The sequence below is a fragment of the Salmo salar genome, chromosome ssa04 (assembly GCF_905237065.1).
Source record: "Salmo salar chromosome ssa04, Ssal_v3.1, whole genome shotgun sequence".
Classification (NCBI taxonomy): Eukaryota; Metazoa; Chordata; class Actinopteri; order Salmoniformes; family Salmonidae; genus Salmo; species Salmo salar.
Window position 1 is genome coordinate 60,448,651 of NC_059445.1, and position 5,564 is coordinate 60,454,214.

Consider the following 5,564-nt stretch of genomic DNA (forward strand, 5'->3'; position numbering starts at 1 on the left):
CCCAAGCATACTTCCAAAGCTGTGGCAAAATGGCTTAAGGACAACAAAGTCAAGGTATTGGAGTGGCCATCACAAAGCCCTGACCTCAATCCCATATAAAATATATGGGCAGAACTGAAAAAGCGTGTGCGAGCAAGGAGGCCTACAAACCTGACCCAGTTACACCAGCTCTGTCAGGAGGAATGGGCCAAAATTCACTAACTTATTGTGGGAAGCTTGTGGAAGGCTACCTGAAACGTTTGACCCAAGTTAAACAATTTAAAGGCAATGCTACCAAATACTAATTGAGTGTATGTAAACTTCTGACCCACTGGGAATGTGATGAAAGAAATAAAAGCTGAAATAAATAATTCTCTCTACTATTATTCTGACATTTCACAATCTTAAAGTAAAGTGGTGATCCTAACTGACCTAAGACAGGGAATTTTTACTAGTATTCAATGTCAGGAATTGTGAAAAACTGAGTTTAAATGTATTTGGCTAAGGTGTACGTAAACTTCCGACTTCAACTGTACTCTTTATGTTTTCCCCAATACTGTATTGCTTCAATTTATATGTGGGGAGGTTGATCCTATAGTGGAAGTTTCTCTTCATTGGGTTTGTCACAGCGGTAGCTCATTCATTGCAAACCCCTTGTCCCCATGCCGTTTGCTTTCTCTGACATGGTTTTTCACTGATCTCCAGCTTTTTGATGGAGATGTGGTGCTCGTCCCTCTTCGGGCTTGTACGTTAGTGAACATCAGATATCCCATTTGGGGCTATTGCCCCTTGAGCCCAAATTGGAGATAGAGAGGGAAAATGACCCTCAGCCTATGTCCACCAGGTTATACTGTGGATTTGAATTGGTCTTCCGGCAGGTCATGTCGTCCTCAGCACTTAAGTGGGTCCACTGCATGCTCCAGTAGTGCAGGAGTGCACCACTTGAGGGTACTGTCTATTTAAACACACTGCCTCGACTGGTAGGCGAGTACTGGTCATGTGCAAGTTGCCAGTTGTTAACATCTGCAGGTGGAGTTGTCCAATATGTTGGTCTTCTAGCAGGTCATTGTGTCCTCTGCGCTTAACCTGTTGGGGCTACAGGTTAGCAATGAACCCCGAGTCGGGATTGCTAACAAGGCTGGAAATTCAAAACATCAAAAATCTAATAATTTCAATTTCTCAAACAATCAACTATTTTACACAATTTAAAAGATAAACATCTCCTTAATCTAACCACATTGTTCGATTTTCAAAGAGGCTTTACGGCAAAAGCATAAAGTTAGATTATGTTAGGACAGTACATAGCCACAAAAGTACAAACATCCATTTTCAATTCAAGGTCAGGCGTCACCAAAAGCAGAAACCAGCTAGAATTATGCACTAACCTTTGTCAATCTCCATCAGATGACACTCCTAGGACATTATGTTATACAATACATGCATTTTTTGTTCCATCAAGTTCATATTTATATCCAAAAACAGCATTTTACAGTAGCGTGAAATTCAGATTTTTTCTTCTCTGAAATGCTTCCGGTGAACATAACAAAATTACTATTCGAAAACATTGGTAAATTATAATATTGTCATTCAAAGAATAATATATTATCATCTCGTAATTGCTACCGAATGGCCAGATCTCAAAATAACTTTACTGGGAAATCACATTTTGCAATAAACGGGGTGCTATGCTAAGAACAATAAGCTATGCTATACAGTTAGCATCATCTAATATCGATAATAACATTGTAAATATCCCCTTACCTTTGATTATCTCCATCAGAAGGCAGGCATCCCAGGTCCGGAAGGCATCCCAGGTCCGGAACAAATGTGGTTTCTTTTGACAAAGTTCATAATTGATGTCCAAATAACACCAAGTACTTAGCGTTCATTATGCTCCCACAAAACGTGGTGGGGGGGGTGTAAAATCACGCCGAAAAGCTAAAAAACCTAGTAAATAATCTATTTACGTTCGTTCAAACATGTCAAATGTTGTTTAGCATTAATCTTTTGGTCCATTTTTAACGTTAAACATCAGTAATATTTTCACACAACCTATCCTATGTCTAGATAAACAATGATGACAAACTCACGCTTCTCAGATTTATGCGCAGGCGCAAAAAAATGAAGTGATGACATGTCAACTTCCTCGCATTCTAATTTGCTCTCTGTTTATCATAGACGCTTCAAACAACTTTATAAAGATCGTTGACATCTAGTGGAAGCCGTAGGTGTTGCGAAATGAATCCTTTCTCACTATGGTATCTATAAAACAATGACACTAAATAGTACAGTCACACATTTTTTTGGGATCTATTTTTCACAGGTTTTTGCCTGCAATATGAGTTTTGTTATACTTACAGACACCATTCAAACTGTTTTAGAAAATTCAGAGTGTTTTCTATCCGAATGTGTTAATAATATGCATATCCTAGCTTCTGAGTTGGTGTAGGAGGCAGTTAAAAATGGGCACATATTTTTTTCAAAATGTCTCAATACTGCCCCCGAGCCCCAACAGGTTAAACGGATCCACCACATACTTGTTAAGGATGTTACCGAGTGTAGCACTCCAGCTGGCTTTTGGCCCTCCCTGATGAGGGTTTCCCAGAAGCCTCAGCAGGACCCTTCCCTGTTAACCTCACTAATGGAGGACGTGTCGTCCTGGGTGGTCCAGGTACTACTGAGCATGTGCAAGAAAATCGCCGCACCCTCAGCATGTGACTGATAACCTTTGACCCAGACTTCCTTGGCTGCTCCAGGATCACTGAGTGACCGCCCAAGAGGGTAGACTTTTGATGATGCCCACAGGTGAGATGCGATAAGCTCCAGCAGAGTAACGGAGGAGTGCACCTTGAGGGTACCGGGCTCTTTGAACGCACTGTCTCGTCTGGTAGGCTTTTTGTGCATATGGAACATGTGCAGGGTGCCAGTTTTTAGTTCTTCACCAATGTGCTGGTGTGCCGCTGCTTGTTCAATGGAATGTAAGTTATTGTAATGGAGGCCTAGTCAAAGTGCTGGATGAGAACATTAAGTTTGGAGGGCAGCTGTACCTCCTCCGTCTGTACACTATGAACCTCACTGGTCAGCAAAAGATGAGAGCTCTTTCTTTAGCCAGGCTGAGAGCAGGACATCCTCTCTCTAAGGGTAGATGTGGACTAGAGCCAGCACACACTGCTGGCTTGACTGTCAGAGCCTGTTGTCAACCTGTTTTTCTCTTGAATGCTATATCCTGAACACAGTCTACAGTTCCTACATACAGTGGGGGAAAAAAGTATTTGATCCCATGCTGATTTTGTACGTTTGCCCACTGACAAAGAAAGGATCCGTCTATAATTTTAATGGTAGGTTTATTTGAACAGTGAGAGACAGAATAACAACAAAAAAATCCAGAAAAACGCACGTCAGAAATGTTATAAATTGATTTGCATTTTAATGAGGGAAATAAGTATTTGACCCCATCTCAATCAGAAAGATTTCTGGCTCCCAGGTGTATTTTATACAGGTAACAAGTTGAGATTAGGAGCAGACTCTTAAAGGGAGTGCTCCTAACCGCAGCTTGTTACCTGTAAAAAAGACACCTGTCCACAGAAGCAATCAATCAATCAATCAGATTCTAAACTCTCCACCATGGCCAAGACCAAAGAGCTCTCCAAGGATGTCAGGGACAAGATTGTAGACCTACACAAGGCTGGAATGGGCTACAAGACCATCGCCAAGCAGCTTGGTGAGAATGTGACAACATTTGGTGCGATTATTCGCAAATGGAAGAAACACAAAAGAACTGTCAATCTCCCTCGGCCTGGGGCTCCATGCAAGATCTCACTGCGTGGAGTTGCAATGATCATGAGAACGGTGAGGAATCAGCTCAGAACTACACGGGAGGATCTTGTCAATGATCTCATGGCAGCTGGGACCATAGTCACCAAGAAAACAATTGGTAACACACTACGCCGTGAAGGACTGAAATCCTGCAGCGCCCGCAAGGTCCCCCTGCTCAAGAATACATATACATGCCCGTCTGAAGTTTGCCAATGAACATCTGAATGACTCAGAGGACAACTTGTGAAAGTGTAGTGGTCAGATGAGACCAAAATGGAGCTCTTTGACATCAACTCAACTCACCGTGTTTGGAGGAGGAGGAATGCTCCCTATGACCCCAAGAACACCATCTCCACCGTCAAACATGGACGTGGAAACATTATGCTTTGGGGGTGTTTTTCTGCTACGGGGACAGGACAACTTCACCGCATCAAAGGGACGATGGACGGGGCCATGTACCGTCAAATCTTGGGTGAGAACCTCCTTCCCTCAGCCAGGGCATTGAAAATGGGTCGTGGATGGGTATTCCAGCATGACAATGACCCAAAACACACGGCCAAGGCAACAAAGGAGTGGCTCAAGAAGAAGCACATTAAGGTCCTGGAGTGGCCTAGCCAGTCTCCAGACCTTAATCCCATAGAAAATCTGTGGAGGGAGCTGAAGGTTTGAGTTGCCAAACGTCAGCCTCGAAACCTTAATGACTTGGAGAAGATCTGCAAAGAGAAGCGGGACAAAATCCCTCCTGAGATGTGCGCAAACCTGGTGGCCAACTACAAGAAACGTCTGACCTCTGTGATTGCCAACAAGGGTTTTGCCACCAAGTACTAAGTCATGTTTTGCACTGGGGTCAAATACTTATTTCCTTCATTAAAATGCAAATCATTTTATAACATTTTTGACATGTGTTTTTCTGGATTTTTTTGTTGTTATTCTGTCTCTCACTGTTCAAATAAACCTACTATTAAAATTATAGACTGTTAATTTCTTTGTAAGTGGGCAAACGTACAAAATCAGCATGGGATCAAATACTTTTTCCCCCCACTGTACATGTTAACACATATGTCTATGAGCCTATGGGAGTCACGCTTGGCTTTGTGGCAGAATAGAATAATATATTGCATGCAGCACTTGGAATCCTAAAAAGTAGGTTAGGTGACCCAACAGCTGCCAACACAGACATAGTGCTGTTGTAGTCCTCCTTTGTTAGTGATTTTGTAATGTGTAAAATATGTGGATCATACATCTTCTTCCTTTTTTATAAGGCATATAACTACAGTGCATCCAAACCAACAATTATGACTGACACATCTTTGTTGAACTACTGAACTCACTCAGTATATATAAAAATGTATTTCTCATTACAAACTGGGTGGTTTGAAGCCTGAATGTTGATTGGCTGACAGCCATGGTATATCAGACCATATACGAAACATTTATTTGTCATGCATTAATTATGTTGGTAACCAGTTTATAATCGCAATAAGGCACCTCGGGGGTTTGTGGTATATGGCCAATATACCACGGCTAAGGGCTGTATCCAGGCGCTCCGTGTTGTGTCGTTCGGAAGAACAGCCCATAGCCATGGTATATTGGCCATATACCACCCCACCTCGGACCTTATTGCTTAAATAAAGCATTTTTTTTCTTATTTTGATAGCGTGGTAATGTTTGTTTTGTATTCATTAAAAACGTATTTGTCATAAGAGCATTATTTCATGGGTTTCAAAAGGACTTTTATTTTGACATTTGAAGATCATTCCAAACCGGAA